The sequence below is a fragment of the Schistocerca americana genome, chromosome X (genome assembly GCF_021461395.2).
Source record: "Schistocerca americana isolate TAMUIC-IGC-003095 chromosome X, iqSchAmer2.1, whole genome shotgun sequence".
Taxonomy (NCBI): domain Eukaryota; kingdom Metazoa; phylum Arthropoda; class Insecta; order Orthoptera; family Acrididae; genus Schistocerca; species Schistocerca americana.
The window spans coordinates 363,315,606-363,333,197 of NC_060130.1; the positions used below are offsets into that span (position 1 = coordinate 363,315,606).

The 17,592-nt window shown below is 46.8% G+C and overlaps 1 non-coding gene across 1 annotated transcript; it reads left to right on the top strand.

The window, feature by feature from the left end:
• Window positions 1-17,173: 17,173 nt before the first annotated feature.
• Trnas-cga lies at window positions 17,174-17,248 on the top strand. Its single transcript has one exon. It is a non-coding gene; the product is annotated as a tRNA-Ser (tRNA).
• The last annotated feature ends 344 nt before the right edge of the window (window positions 17,249-17,592 follow it).

The window sequence follows — 17,592 nt, forward strand, 5'->3', positions numbered from 1 at the left end:
CTTTTTTTGGTCTGGGTGATCCTTTGAGCACTATTGTGAACTTTGGCATTTTGTCTCTGGATCGTACTGAAAGAACCAACTTTCATCACCAGTGATAACACAGCTCAACAATTCTGGATTGATTTCCGTTTGCTATAACAGATCGGCTGCCACATTTTTCTGTGTTTCTCGCTGTTGTGGTGTGAGATATTTGGGGACCACTTTTGCACAAATCTTTCTCATACCAAGATCTCAGTTATTACTAGATGAACCGTTTCTCGTTTGATGTTCAGTTCTTCTGCAACCATAATCACGGATAATCTTCGATCAGATCGTACGAGTTCACGCACATCCGTCCGCGAGGTTGATGGTCGTCCACTGCCGTCTTAATCTTCTCAACATTCGTTCTGCAGTCACTAAACATTTTATGCCAACGAAAAACTTGAGCTCTTGACATAACCTCCTCTCCAAAAGCCTTCTGAAGCTTACCGTGAGCTGTGTCGCGTTTTCACCCAATTTAACGCAAAAAGAAATGGCATACCGTTGCGCAATATAATGTGGTTCCATTTCCGTGACGAGAGACACAAACAGGTGTTAACTTATTACGGCACAACTCAAGACTGAGCAGTTGCATCGACGTGCCGCTTGGATTAGAAGCAGCTTATAGACCAAAGTCAAAGATATTGTGCCTACGCAGGCCTCCAGGGTTGCACATCTTGCAAAGATTATTGTCGCACCTCGTATATTTGTGTGTGTTAACAGAATCTTCCGTCAGTTCTTGGTAGAAAATATTATAATAAATGAAAAGCACCAGTTTGCTTTTGTTATTCAATATTGTGTGTGTATGTTTGTGGATGTGTTAGAGAGATTGTGATTTGAGATGAATCTTAATGACGAGGCATAGGTGAAAAAAGAAACAGGAAGAATATTTGGTAAGATGAAATTTAAATGATGAGCCAGTACAGTATTAACAGAGGTATAAGCAGTTTGTCTGTGTCATTGTCCACCAAGATATATATGTGTGTGTGTGTGCGCACAAAATATTTCTGCGCCCCCAGGGGCTCAGCATTCATTTGCTGGGTACGGGCTTGGCGACCCCGGGGTTCCTGAGCTGGGGACTGGTAAGCGCCGCCAGTCCCCTGTCACCGTAACCTCTGAGCATACTTCAGCGACCACCGTGCGGCGCGGCGGTGGAACGTTGTGTGTCTCAGGGAATGGGGATCTTGGCTTGACTGCCCGGATCGCGAGGATGGAATAAACCTCTATAAAAAAAAACCTCAATCTCAAGGTGTGCTGCGCGCTGATGAGATGCATGGCTGTTGAGGTGGAACAGTCGATAGCGGGCAACCTCTGGGGAACCTGCCGCACCTCAGTTGTATAAGGCTTACCTAGGCACGCGGGGCTCTGTCTAGGTGGACTTCTAGTTCCCTAGCTGCTCGTGGGACCACGATGGATCCTTCGAAATCCTCTTTTCTTCCTCCCAGCGGAAAGGGTGGGCCGCTGGAAGGTTCTAACACCCAGTCTCTTAAGAGGGCCCGTGCGGTCAGTCCCCTTGACTCCGGCGCTTCTTTAAAAAGTCCAGTCTTAGGTAACAGAATGCATTCTGGTAATCCGAATGTGTTTCTCATTGTGAAACGGAAGGAGGGTAGTTTTGAGAAGGTTTCGCCTTTCTATATACAAAAGGGATTGGAGGGCATAGGTGGCTCCTTAAAATCGGTGAAGCGCTTACGTAATGGGACCTTGCTAGTGGAAACTTCCACTTCTCAGCAAGCAACTAACCTCCAATCTGCTAAATGCCTTCGAGAGTATGCCATAGACACTGAACTGCACAGCACCTTGAACTACAGCAAAGGTGTTGTGACATGCCGGGATCTAGTTGATATTCCCAAGGAAGAACTGCAACGTGAGTGGGCTCCAGAAGGTATCGTTGATGTCCAACACATCATGAAGAGGGTTGATGGCACTCTTGTCAAATCCGACTCCTTTATTCTGACCTTCAGTAGCACAAAACTTCCTGAACATGTTAAAGGTGGCTTCCTTCGCCTTAGTGTGAGGCCTTATTTCCCGACCCCAATGCGCTGTTTTAAATGCCAGCGTTTTGGGAATACCACCTTAGGCTGTAAAGGCGAAGCGACTTGTGGAAACTGTGGTCAGGCTGCTCATGAAGGAGTTGGTTGCTCGTCTCCGGCTAAATGTATTAATTGCTCTGGGAAGCACCCTGTTTGGAGTAGGGACTGGCGCATATTTTTAGAGGAACGCAAGGTCCAGGAAATAAAAACCACCAAGCGTATCCCCTATGGTGAGGCCAAGAAGATTTATATGTCGATGCAACCTCCCACATTTGCTACATCTTTTGCATCCCTGGTACAGAAGCCTACTCCAAAAGTCGATGCCTCAACGCAGACTGAGGTGGTGAGTGTTGGCACTAACACCTGCAGCTGTCAGTGCTCTTGCAACTCAGCCAGTGTTTCAGAGCCAGTAGCCCCTACTCGAACGGCAGACAAAGGTACAGTGGCGAACTTGGTCCAGCCCCTCGCGCCTCCAACAGCTGAGGTTGTTCCCAAGACCCGTGCGCCAATTACCACTCCCACATCAGCTCCCCCAATGTCCACCAAACCACAGAAAGCTACTGTACAGCAGCAACAGCGAGTCAAATCCCGCGGTAAACCATCTGACCATGCCGATGTTGATTTACGTGAGGCTTCATCTGACTCTTCCCCAGAGTGGGGCAATCATCTCGTCCCACGCCTGCGCCTCCACCTGCTGCGGTCTCCCCGCCCCGTCGGAGAGACAGGATGAAGGCGCTACCCCCAACATAGATGGCTCCCATACTCCAGTGCAACTTGCAAGGGTTCAGGACGCATGTGGAGGAACTTCGTCTACTCTCTCAGGGTAGACCACTGTGTCTCTGTCTCCAGGAGACTTATTTCCATCCATCATACTCCCCTGAGATACGAGGCTATACACTCCACAAAAAGGACGACCTGCGTGGAGAGAGAGCTAGAGGAGGCGTAGGTATTTTCGTCAGGACGGACTACCACTCCTCACCTCTCTCACTTACGACGACGTTACAGGCCGTCGCTGTGTCCGTGCACGTGCGTCATCCATTGACTGTATGTTCACTTTACTTGCCCCCACATGAAGCGGCCCTCACCGACCTACTTACACAGCTCCCCCAGCCATTCATTATTTGTGGTGATTTTAATGCCCACAATGTGCTTTGCGGCTCTGCAATTACCTGCCCCAGGGGTAGAGCGATCGAGAGGCTTCTCCTGTCATCCTGTGCCTACTTGCTCAATGGAGGACAGAGTACTCATTTCTGCACGGCGACTGGGTCGTTCTCTGCCATTGATCTCTCGCTTTGCTCTCCAGCTCTTGCCGCCAGTGCTCACTGGGAAGTGGTCGCTGACTTGCACGGCAGTGATCATTTCCCAATCTGGATTCACCTACCAGATGGCGTGGGGCCCGAAAGGAGACCACCACGATGGGTGCTCAGTGGAGCTGACTGGACACTTTATAGCCAGTTGGCCCAATTCGAACACTGTGCGAATGTTGAGGTGTGGGTGGATCATATTACCAAAACGGTCCACCACGCCGCTGCAGCATCCATTCCACAGTCCACAGGCCGCCGGAAGAGGCCACCTGTGTCTTGGTGGAGTACCGAATGCCGCTCTGCAATCAGGACCAGGCGTGCGGCTCTGCGTCGGTTCAAGTGTCGGCCGACTGCTGAGAATTTTACAGCCTTTCGGGTGGCGAGGGCAAGATGTCGCCGCATTATTCGTGAGAGCAAGAAGAGATCGTGGCAAACGTTCCTGTACACCATTAATCGTTCCACCAAAAGTTCCATTGTGTGGGAGACCATCAGGAGAATTTCTGGCAGAGGAGGGAGGTGCCCCATAGCTGCTGTAATGACTAACGGCACTCTCCACACGGATCCGCGAGACATTGCCCAGACTATGGCAGCGTATTTTGCCACAGTTACTGCAACAACCAGCCAGGATCAAGGTTTCCAGCGCCATAGAGCGGTTGCTGAGAGATGTAGTCTGAACTTCCAGTCCACCTCTCATGAAGTTTACAACTGCCCATTTTCTATGTGGGAGCTGGATTCTGCATTGTCTGGGGCTCGTGACACATCCCCTGGTCACGACAGGATCCATTACAGTATGCTATGGCACCTCACAATGCGCAACAGAGAACTCCTCCTCGCACTTTTTAATGACATTTGGGCATCGGGTCACTTTCCTGACGCGTGGCGTGAGGCAGTTTTAATCCCTTTTTTAAAACCTGGAAAAGACCGCACGAGCCCAAGTAGCTACCGTAGTATTGCCCTCACTAGTTGCATAGGGAAGACCTTGGAGCGGATGGTCAACCGCCGCCTTGTCTGGATGTTAGAATCCCGGCAACTCCTTAGTCGCTTTCAGTGTAGGTTCAGGGGGTTTCGTTCCACCTTCGATAACCTTGCCCTCCTGGAGGCGGCTATACAACAAGCTTTCCTACGCCGTCATACCTTCTAGGTGTATTTTTCGACATCGAGAAGGCCTACGATACCACTTGGAGGCGTCTCATCCTGGAGCAGCTTCACGAATGGGGTTTTCGTGGTTGTCTTCCTGTTTTTATTCAGTCTTTCCTCTCGCCACGATATTTTAGATACCGAATTGGTGACGTCCTGTCTGATCGCTTTGAGCAGGAGAACGATGTCCCTCAGGGTAGCGTTTTAAGTGTGACTCTCTTTGCCATCGATATTAATAGCATTACGTCCATAGTGAAAAGTCCTGTCCAGTGTTCTTTGTTTGTGGATGATTTCTCTTTGTTCTGCTCTTCTTCAAGCCTTGCAACGACAACTCGTCAGTTGCAACTTACGATTAGGCGTTTGGATGACTGAGCGAAGAAGAGTGGTTTTAAGTTTTCCACCGAGAAGTCTCTATGTGTTCTGTTTAACCGTTCTCGTTCGATTTTAACCTTTCCTGAGTTGAGGATGAAGGACACTATTCTTACTTTTAAAGACACGGTGAGATTTCTGGGGCTCATTTTTGACTCGAAGCTCACGTGGTTACCTCATCTTAAAGACCTGAAACGGCGGTCACTTAAGGCTTTAAGTAATTTTAAAATGTCTTAGCCGCAGTACATGGGGAGCTGACAGGGCTTGTCTGCTCCAGTTTTACAGTGCGTTTGTGCGATCTCGGCTCGATTATGGGTGCACGGTGTATGGGTCTGCGAGGCCTTCTTACTTAAAGTTGTTGGACGTTGTGCACCATGAAGGGCTTCGGTTGGCCACTGGGGCATTCCGAACTAGCCCCATACCAAGCCTCTGTGCAGAGGCTGGTGAACCGCCACTTCATATGCGGCGACGGCTACTTACAGTGCGCCAGGCGTATAAAACTTTGTCCACACCATACACCCCTGCATACCATACCGTTGCTCAGCCTCCTCTGGCACGATTGTTTCATAACCGGCAACGTGCGACGCAGCCCTATGGGATTCGCTTACAGGATTGCCTCGGTGCGATGTCTTGGCTCCTCCGGAGACCCAAACTTACACTCCTGGAAATGGAAAAAAGAACACATTGACACCGGTGTGTCAGACCCACCATACTTGCTCCGGACACTGCGAGAGGGCTGTACAAGCAATGATCACACGCACGGCACAGCGGACACACCAGGAACCGCGGTGTTGGCCGTCGAATGGCGCTAGCTGCGCAGCATTTGTGCACCGCCGCCGTCAGTGTCAGCCAGTTTGCCGTGGCATACGGAGCTCCATCGCAGTCTTTAACACTGGTAGCATGCCGCGACAGCGTGGACGTGAACCGTATGTGCAGTTGACGGACTTTGAGCGAGGGCGTATAGTGGGCATGCGGGAGGCCGGGTGGACGTACCGCCGAATTGCTCAACACGTGGGGCGTGAGGTCTCCACAGTACATCGATGTTGTCGCCAGTGGTCGGCGGAAGGTGCACGTGCCCGTCGACCTGGGACCGGACCGCAGCGACGCACGGATGCACGCCAAGACCGTAGGATCCTATGCAGTGCCGTAGGGGACCGCACCGCCACTTCCCAGCAAATTAGGGACACTGTTGCTCCTGCGATATCGGCGAGGACCATTCGCAACCGTCTCCATGAAGCTGGGCTACGGTCCCGCACACCGTTAGGCCGTCTTCCGCTCACGCCCCAACATCGTGCAGCCCGCCTCCAGTGGTGTCGCGACAGGCGTGAATGGAGGGACGAATGGAGACGTGTCGTCTTCAGCGATGAGAGTCGCTTCTGCCTTGGTGCCAATGATGGTCGTATGCGTGTTTGGCGCCGTGCAGGTGAGCGCCACAACCAGGACTGCACACGACCGAGGCACACAGGGCCAACACCAGGCATCATGGTGTTGGAAGCGATCTCCTACACTGGCCGTACACCACTGGTGATCGTCGAGGGGACACTGAATAGTGCACGGTACATCCAAACCGTCATCGAACCCATCGTTCTACGATTCCTAGACCGGCAAGGGAACTTGCTGTTCCAACAGGACAATGCACGTCCGCATGTATCCCGTGCCACCCAACGTGCTCTAGAAGGTGTAAGTCAACTACCCTGGCCAGCAAGATCTCCGGATCTGTCCCCCATTGAGCATGTTTGGGACTGGATGAAGCGTCGTCTCACGCGGTCTGCACGTCCAGCACGAACGCTGGTCCAACTGAAGCGCCAGGTGGAAATGGCATGGCAAGCCGTTCCACAGGACTACATCCAGCATCTCTACGATCGTCTCCATGGGAGAATAGCAGCCTGCATTGCTGCGAAAGGTGGATATACACTGTACTAGTGCCGACATTGTGCATGCTCTGTTGCCTGTGTCTATGTGCCTGTGGTTCTGTCAGTGTGATCATGTGATGTATCTGACCCCAGGAATGTGTCAATAAAGTTTCCCCTTCCTGGGACAATGAATTCACGGTGTTCTTATTTCAATTTCCAGGAGTGTATTTTAGATTTGACTAATTTTAAGAAAGATGTTTTTTTAACATTTTAGATGCGCATCACGGTTTCACTGTCGTTTATACTGATGGCTCCAAACAGGAGACTTTCCTTGGCTGTTCTGTGGTGTTCCCTGATCATGTTACCCGGATTCGCCTCCCTGCTGAATATACCGTTTTCGCAGCGGAGCTCCACGCGATCCGGAAGGCACTGGAGCAGATGCATCGTGTTCGGAGCGATCGATTTCTTCTCTGCTCCGATTCTCTTAGTGCCTTGCAATCACTGCAGGATCTATACCCGACTGAGGAGATGGTCCAGCTGATATATGGCCAACAGTACTTGCTCCAACGGCGGGGTAGAGAGGTATCCTTCTGCTGGGTGCCTGGTCATGTCGGCATATGGAGCAATGAACAGGCCTATCGGGCTGCCAAGGAGGCCTGCAGAGAGCAGGATGTGGTCCAGTGTCCTATCCCCTTGCAGTCAGTCATCGCTACACTCCACAGGAAGTGCATGGAGTTGTGGGAGGACGAATGGCTGGCGGTGACGGCCAATAAACTGCGGTCGGTAAAGTCAACCACTCGGCCGTGGCGTTCCTCCTGCCGGTTGCTCAGGCAGGCACTGTCCTCTGACGCATAGCTATTTATTACGGCGGGAGGATCCTCCGTTTTGTGATGCTTGTGGTGTGCACATCTCTGTCCGGAACATTTTAACGGACTGCATTTTATACCGTGATGCACGGGCAGAAGCACAAGTTGATGGGGATCTGCCTTTTGTTTTAGCGATTGATGAGCCGTGTGTGTTTCGGGTTTTTAAGTTTTGTGACGTGTCTGGACTCTGGCATAAACTTTTAGGCTGGAGGTTTTAGTGTATTGCAGAGTGGCTGACTCCTCCCCTTTTTTCCTTGTGGTCAGCCAGCCACTTCCATCTGCTACATTGTTTTAGCTCCCTCTATCATTTTCTTCCTGTGTTGTCCATGTTTTACTGTTGACACCCTGCTTCATCCCACGCTTCGGTGTGGGTGAGCACATATTTTTCAACGATTGTTACCCGTGTTTTATGTTCCGTTTTATATTCCTGTTCTGGGATTTTTCTTGACACCCGTCTCCCTATGTTACTGACCGGGCGCTGAAGACCTTGCTGTCGTGCGCCCAAACAACCCCTCTCCTACTACTACTACAAAATATTTCTGCATTTGTGTGATTTATACACTGCAGTAAATTTGACATCATTACACCTCTGTCTTGTCATTAAATGCCATCTGTCACCTGCAGCCACATATCATTAAAAAAATACTCTCAGTAACTGACACCCAAAGCCAGACGTCGGTTTTCATATTTAAGTTGGAGTAATTTCCTAATGTATTCCGTTCAAATAAACTCCACACTTTACATGTTCTTTGGTATTTCTGTTGTTGGCTGTTGTTTCACTGGTCCACAAGCTTTTTAACACCTCAGTCGGCAGTAACGATTCCTCCAACAAAGCGGATTCATGCCTCTACAGGGACGATGCCTTTCTTGAAACTTCCTGGCAGATTAAAACTGTGTGCCCGACCGAGACTCGAACTCGGGACCTTTGCCTTTCGCGGGCAAGTGCTCTACCAACTGAGCTACCGAAGCACGACTCACGCACGGTACCCACAGCTTTACTTCTGCCAGTACCTCGTCTCCTACCTTCCAAACTTTACAGAAGCCTTTCTTGTTGATCAAATTAAACTGCTCGCTGTCAGGGAAATACACTCTTGTTAATTTCAATTCATCAGCCTTTAAAGATGAGACAAGTGTTTCTAGGAAGCATGCCAGAAACCGAAATTTAAGCCGCTACAACAGTCCACTGTGATACTTTAGATTTGCCACAATACAGTAACATAACATGGATTTATTTTAGTCATTTCCTCAACTTGTTCATCATAATTAGATAGATTCAGGAACTCAAAAGAGGCACTGTATAGTTACGTCAATTATCTTGCGCAGCATCTCAAAACACGCGTATGAAGTGACAGCGATATTTCTGTTTCAGATCTGTTAGGAAGTAGCGTTCTTTGCAGATGTGGCAGTTTTCGGCCGCTTGAAACACCTCTTCTTCTTCTTCATCACTCATAATCATCTGCTTGTTTTGCAACAAGTAATTTATTAGTCGCCCTGCAATCAGATATAGCTGATTACTGAACAGCTGCATGCAATATGCATTTCACTACAGCTGAAACTCGGAATATTCATCGCTGTAATTGCGGTGTACATAGAAAGCTCTGCTATACTTCTCGAAAGAGAGACAGCTTTGATTCCAGGTGAAAGAATACTTCTATTGACGCGTTTCGCCCTTCTGGGGCATTATCAGAAAATCTATAAGAACAACAAAAAGTATTCATCAGGGTATGGTTCTATCTTGCAGAGCTGCACTGGAAATTTAAAAAAAAACTATTAAAGAGCATACTTTAATATACTGCAAAATTTGCATTCGTTTTATCTGTGGGGAATGTTGTGTGTACCTGCAGGGTAAAAAATTATATGATTCAGCTACTAAGGACTACAGAGTGGGGAAAACCACAAAAAATTACACTTGCTGCAAGCCTTACCTCAAACACACTTGAGTCAATTAAAAAAGCACTACTGACGTAGGCTACACTTACAGGTTTTGAAACCACGTAGCATAATCAATACACTTTGCAATAATTCGTTAAAAATCAGACTTGAAAGTTCACACGCAAAACACATACTGTTCGCACTGTCGGATGAGTAGGTAACCCTTTCTTAGGTGGCGCACATGGCGTGCGTCCTTAACAGTCCTCCACACGTGCTGTGAGAAACTGGTACTATTGTGGCGCAGTGGTTAGACACTGGACTCGCATTCGGGAGGACGATGGTTCAATCCCGCGTCCGGCCATCCTGATTTAGGTTTTCCGTGATTTCCCTAAATCACTCCAGGCAAATGCCGGGATGGTTCCTCTGAAAGGGCACGGCCGACTTCCTTCCCCATCCTTCCCTAATCCGATGAGACCGATGACCACGCTGTCTGGTCTCCTTCCCCAAACAACCAACCAACCAAACTGGTACTATTACCTATACTTACTTCAAAAATTTGCTTTTAAGAAAGGAAGCCTAAATCTGGATTAAAGTAATAAAATTAATGTGCATATGGAACTTTACGTGAATTTCTGCATTTTAGGGCAGGCAGGACGGGCTTTCTTTGCTGCATGTACTAATGTGGATTATATGCTAAATTACATCGCTGAATAAACAAATTAATAACGTTTACTTATAATAACGATATCTGTAAACCTATTAAAAAATTTAGAACCAAATATAACTTCATCGTTAAGCTACTACATTTATTTTGCGTAAGATTCTTAGAAGGTACAACGCAGAAGGTTAGTTGTCACTCAGCAGTAAGAGGATTGTCAAAAATTAAAATTTATAAAAATTGGTGATGCATTCTTCTTAAGTTACGTGCATAGCGCTTGCTACTTGTACTAAAAGCAGGGTGCTACTCAGATGAACATTTTAAAAACTGATAACATAGAGTCGTAAAAAGTTTGGTTTCTGGTAATCACCTGATCGCTAAGACTAACTCTTTATGTATGTCTGAGTGCTTTACTATCGCAGTGTCCTCAAGGAGGTTAGGATTTTTGCATTTTACATTTTTGAATTTTGCAGACGTTCTAACGTGGATTGTCGGTGCTCGCTTTGTTTTAAACGTTCTACAAACGCTGAGTGTTGCTTGATCTCGCCCTTCTTTGTGAGCATATATTCGTGGAATCTAGTTTTAAGTATCCTGCCTGTCTGTCCAACGCAGGCCTTTGGGCTTTCATAATATCCCAGTTTATACACGCCAGAGACAGCGTATCCATCCCTGCACGGCTGTTGATTGTGTATGGAGTTGTGTTGGATTTTATCGTGGATCGTGAATGCTATTCTAACATCACAATTTTTGAAGAGTTCGTTAATTGATACCAGACATTCTCCAGGAAAGGAAATACAATGAACCTCGGCTTTTGCGTTGTAGGGTTAACTACTACTTTGTTATTTATTCCTGCCATTTGTTCTGTAAATAGCTTACCTACTATTTTAGGGTTATATTTATTATTTTGCGTCACGTGCTTCAGGCTAATAGTCGCTGGGCCTTGGGGTATGTCACATAGATGGTCAACCATAGATTTGAAAAAATTGTTGTTGGTGGAGTGACATAAGGAGGCGTGGATCACTGAATCACTTGTGGTAGGTTTACGGTAAATGTCAGTAGAATACAATTATCTGTACGATGGAGCTTCAGATCCAAGTAGAGAACCCTGTATATCATGATCTCGTGAGAGACGCTTATATGTTGGGTGGAGAGCAGTAAACTCGTCTCTCAGTAGGGGAATAAATTCTATAGGGCTTTCAAAAACAATTACCAGAGGGTAGAGGACGGTAGAACAGAATTTGTTTACTAAAACCAGATCCTTCACGAAAACATTTAAATTTAAAATAACAGACAGATATTCAGACGATTCCTTAGTGTTATTCGTCAGTGTGGCACTCATACGAAGTGGGATTAGAAAAGGGGCGTGTTTCTGGGAGCATTATGAAGATCTCATTGTACTCGAGTGGCAAGCACTATAGGAGATTGAAACGCCCCCTTAGAAAAAATAATGAATTACTGTGCTGATAAACCTCTTACGTTATTTGATTTTCAAACAGCTGAGCAGAACTGAACGTACTCAGACATTTCTCTCTTTACTTATTGTGATCAACACTAAACTGGCACACAATGTTTTTAGCGCAACGCCATCTGACTTTCAATAATCTCTACAAAAGAATGGCCCTGACTAACAGTAACTATACCTTTCATAAATCACTTACCTCACAAAAATCTTCGTTACTCGAACTACTGCAATACAGCGAGCGCCAACACTGCCAGCTAAATAAAAGATTCTAACTACTGAAGGCACTAACTACTGATAGGCATAGTTAGCAAATGAAAGATTTCGATAGAAACAAACAAACTATTTACCTTAATATTGTTCAAAAGTCATTATATATATATATATATATATATATATATATATATATATATATATCTCAGTTCATGACATCCAGTCTTAGAAATTTACTGTCTCTGATGGACACACGTCCAGATCATCCGCTCTCAAAAATCCGCCCTCTCACTTCCCCACATCCACCACTGCTGGCGGCTCACCTCCAACTGCGCAACGTTACGCGCTGTTAACAGCCAACTGCCCAACACTACAATGGCAGACAACAATGCAAACCAGCCACAGACTGCACACAGCACAGTCAGTGATTTTCATATAGAGCGCTACGTGGCGTTACCAACATAAAAACCTAAACAGCCTACTTAGAAGAGGTTCTTACCTCACGAAGAGGATTGCTGTAACAGTCTCTAGAAGTGTACGTTTCAAGAAGATTCGGTAAACATATTATTTCTTCCTATACATACTATTTTTGGAAATATCTGGAAAACTACAAATTGGATTAAGAGAAGTTGTAATAAAAGTTGTTCTCCTCGAAAGGGGACATCCAGTGACAACAAGCTCGAGCCCATTCCCAACCCCCACTGGGCGGAAGGGGGTCGACTTTGAAATCTTAAGTACGAACCCACATTTTTAATTGCAGACTCGGATTCTCCGGGAAAGAATGTGTAACTTCTGTACTGAACGTTTTTCGTTGTGTGACAGATGGCACTGTAATCGAAGAAACTGGAAATGCGTTAAAACCGTTGAAAAACAGAAATACACATCAGATTAAGGTCCCTCGGGAGGTTAGAACGGCAATTATTCCAAAATCTGTAATGAGAAACGGGATTTTTTACAGTAAAAAATACATTAGACCTTGGCAAATCTTACGAGATTCAGGAATTTCACAAAGAAGTGGTCTTCGCATACTGCATGAACACAAATTCCATCTACATCACTTATCGTCGCGTCGAGAACTACATAATAGGCCGAACTTTTACAGTTTGATACAACAACTAGTAGCTAATGATTTTACTTCACAGATGCTGTACTCTGATGAATCAACTTTTGAGAACCGTGTTTAGTGAATCGGCATAATTTGCATTATTGTTCAGTTAGTAAAGTTACGTATTTTCTCTGGAGAATCTGAATCCGCAATAAAAACTGGGGGTTTAAGATTTCAAAGTTCACTCGCCTCCTGACTCCTGGAGGTGGGGCAGGTTCAAATGGCTCTGAGCACTATGGGACTCAACTTCTGAGGTCATCAGTCCCCTAGAACTTAGAACTACTTAAACCTAACTAACCTAAGGACATCACACACATCCATGCCCGAGGCAGGATTCGAACCTGCGACCGTAGCGGTCTCGCGGTTCCGGACTGTAGCGCGTAGAACCGCACGGCTACTCCGGCCGGCTGTGGGGCAGGGATGTCCCCATTCGAGACGAACAACTTTTTATTACAACCTCTTTTCAATCCGATTTTTAGTTTACCAGAAATGTTCAAAACCAGTTTTAAATGCCTCACCCCTGTATCTCGCCAAATAGGTAGGACGGGGAAATCAGAGAAATTAGAGCTCGTGCGGAGACTTACTGATCGTACGGTGGTTTGGGGGTGCATAGGTCTATGAAGAATTGTTACTCATGAAAAATTGTAGTTAATCCCCCATCATATGTGGACCAAATATCAGCGCGGAGCAAAGATTGATAATTAAGTTTTAATGAATGTTAGAATCTGCACTTGGTGGGTCATAAAAATGTAGCAGCTTATGACTATTCGATTAATGAGTCACAACTGCAGTGAGTCAGCTTCCAGTACTAGTCTCGACTGAAGAAAATCGATTCATACTGTTAACTGAGAGAAACGTCTGGTGCCGATATGAAATGGAATGATTACATATTCTGATTCCTAATAAGCGAAATGGGAAGGTAAACATTTTTTGGTAGAACATTTGGAAACTGTTGTGTGCCTACGAGAGATGGCATGGAAAACATGTTTACGATCATATTAGCTGCTCCATTTATAATCAGTTCAGCCCTTCCTCTAACTACAAAAGGTCATAGAACACGTCTTAATACATCCACAAAACCTTAAAAGAAAATTTCAGAATAGTCAAACAGTGAACTACGAAATTCCACAGTGAAAAATAGAGTGTAAGAATTTACTTTGTTTTATAAGTCTTGGTAACGGGCAAAGAAACAAAGAAGTGTGAAGTATGGGTCATTTACAAGGGACAAACCCGGAATTCATCTACAAAGACTTCGGAAAACGATGAAAAACCTAAATCATAGTAAGTGGATCGGGTAAATAGGCCAGAATCCTTTTTATGTGAATAGTTTTCGCTGACTAGCATTACATTTTAGTTAGTAATAACATAATAAACCAGACATAAAGTACTAATTCATGAACAGTATTATTTGCCATTCCACACATTTAAGCCAATTACACTCTCATGACAACTGAGTAGATATAAACGATTAGAACACGGAATACTGTTGAGTCGTCAACCATATCAGGTTGAGATAAAAGGAGATATGAAAGAAGAGAAACAAGTATTGTTGAGGCCTTCTTTGGCTTGTGAGACAGAGTGTAAGAAAATGGTGAAAAGCTCGTCTGACACACTCAGTTACATCATGCGAAAGTGTACCTAAATACCCCAAGACCTTTTTTAAGGTTGTATCTGTAAATATTCCACAGCCTCTGGGCACTGATACAAACGATGAAGGTAAAATTAGATATTCTCTGTTCCATTGGCGAATGTAATTTATAGTGATTCGCTTTGTAATCGTAGATGGAGACAGCTGGAAAAGGTTGGAAGCTGTTAACGTCAAAGGCCTAGGAACGATTGCGCAGATACAAATACTGCAGCCTTCACGTGTTTGGACAACGCGAGTGGGCAGCAGCGGCCTGCAGCCTGATTCAACTTGTCAGTTAATGGACGCGGCTCTGTGTGCGTGGGAGAATCGCTGCTTGAACGTCAGGTGTTCAAAGCGGCTGTTGACCCACGCGCGAGGTAAACAACCGTCGGTGCCTCTGAATCGCCGTCCTGTTTAGTCCTCGTATGCCATCTCACGTACGCCTAACACCGCAAAAACCGTCCGGCGTGAAATCACAGCATATACACAACTGACGCAAATACAACGCAACATGCCAAGGTTTTCAGTTCACGAAATGCATTCACAGTTGCGAATATATACTACCATCAGCTGTGTAGTGAAATGAAGACAACGAAAATTTGTGGCGTACGGGACTCGAATCCGGATTTACTGGTTATCGCGAGCGGTCGCCATACTACACTCCTGGAAATTGAAATAAGAACACCGTGAATTCATTGTCCCAGGAAGGGGAAACTTTGTTGACACATTCCTGGGGTCAGATACATCACATGATCATACTGACAGAACCACAGGCACATAGACACAGGCAACAGAGCATGCACAATGTCGGCACTAGTACAGTGTATATCCACCTTTCGCAGCAATGCAGGCTGCTATTCTCCCATGGAGACGATCGTAGAGATGCTGGATGTAGTCCTGTGGAACGGCTTGCCATGCCATTTCCACCTGGCGCCTCAGTTGGACCAGCGTTCGTGCTGGACGTGCAGACCGCGTGAGACGACGCTTCATCCAGTCCCAAACATGCTCAATGGGGGACAGATCCGGAGATCTTGCTGGCCAGGGTAGTTGACTTACACCTTCTAGAGCACGTTGGGTGGCACGGGATACATGCGGACGTGCATTGTCCTGTTGGAACAGCAAGTTCCCTTGCCGGTCTAGGAATGGTAGAACGATGGGTTCGATGACGGTTTGGATGTACCGTGCACTATTCAGTGTCCCCTCGACGATCACCAGTGGTGTATGGCCAGTGTAGGAGATCGCTCCCCACACCATGATGCCGGGTGTTGGCCCTGTGTGCCTCGGTCGTATGCAGTCCTGATTGTGGCGCTCACCTGCACGGCGCCAAACACGCATACGACCATCATTGGCACCAAGGCAGAAGCGACTCTCATCGCTGAAGACTACACGTCTCCATTCGTCCCTCCATTCACGCCTGTCGCGACACCACTGGAGGCGGGCTGCACGATGTTGGGGCGTGAGCGGAAGACGGCCTAACGGTGTGCGGGACCGTAGCCCAGCTTCATGGAGACGGTTGCGAATGGTCCTCGCCGATATCGCAGGAGCAACAGTGTCCCTAATTTGCTGGGAAGTGGCGGTGCGGTCCCCTACGGCACTGCATAGGATCCTACGGTCTTGGCATGCATCCGTGCGTCGCTGCGGTACGGTCCCAGGTAGACGGGCACGTGCACCTTCCGCCGACCACTGGCGACAACATCGATGTACTGTGGAGACCTCACGCCCCACGTGTTGAGCAATTCGGCGGTACGTCCACCCGGCCTCCCGCATGCCCACTATACGCCCTCGCTCAAAGTCCGTCAACTGCACATACGGTTCACGTCCACGCTGTCGCGGCATGCTACCAGTGTTAAAGACTGCGATGGAGCTCCGTATGCCACGGCAAACTGGCTGACACTGACGGCGGCGGTGCACAAATGCTGCGCAGCTAGCGCCATTCGACGGCCAACACCGCGGTTCCTGGTGTGTCCGCTGTGCCGTGCGTGTGATCATTGCTTGTACAGCCCTCTCGCAGTGTCCGGAGCAAGTATGGTGGGTCTGACACACCGGTGTCAATGTGTTCTTTTTTCCATTTCCAGGAGTGTATTTGGCTATCCGAACACGACTCACGGCCAGCCTCAAACTTCCATACGTCGTCAACCATGTGTCTAAAATCTGTACTCGTGCATCCATTACGCATATAGACGTTTTTACTTGAAAGTCACTTGTTTGGTGTTGGCGAATAAGTAGGATACTGTAGTGCCCTTGTTATTCCGAATTACGATGTAAAGTTCCTTCGGATTGTTCTGTAGTTTCTTTTCTACCTTTGATTGGACAGAGCGTCCTTTGCTGTATACCTCTGTGTGTCGACAATGCCATTTCAATGCCTACAGAAATGATTCAAATGGCTCTGAGCACTATGGGACTTAACATCTATGGTCATCAGTCCCCTAGAACTTAGAACTACTTAAACCTAACTAACACATCCATGCCCGAGGCAGGATTCGAACCTGCGGCCGTAGCGGTCACGCGGTTCCTGACTTAAGCGCCTAGAACCGCACGGCCACACCGGCCGGCTACAATATCTACACTACACTACAAAAATGCAGGAGAGCTTCTGTAAAGTTTGGAAGGTAGGAGACGAGGTACTGGCAGAAGTAAAGCTGTGAGTACCGGGCGTGAGTCGTGCTTCGGTAGCTCAGTTGGTAGAGCACTTGCCCGCGAAAGGCAAAGGTCCCGAGTTCGAGTCTCGGTCGGGCAGACAGTTTTAATCTGCCAGGAAGTTTCATATCAGCGCACACTCCGCTGCAGAGTGAAAATCTCATTCTGGGAGTATCCACCTATTTTATATCGTTACGTAATTATTTCAACCAATACTGAAAACTTCTACTATATTATCCATAAATTTTCGTGTCTTACCGACAAGTAGAAACCTACACTTATTATGCTTCCAGCAATTAGTACAAATGTTGTTGGAACCATTGACGGACATATCTGTACTGACTTGGTCTTCGTATATGTGTTTCATGTTCGTGTTATCCTGTTCAAAAGTGATGGTAATATTTGTATTTTCATGATTCAACCATTTAGATATTTTCGAATATG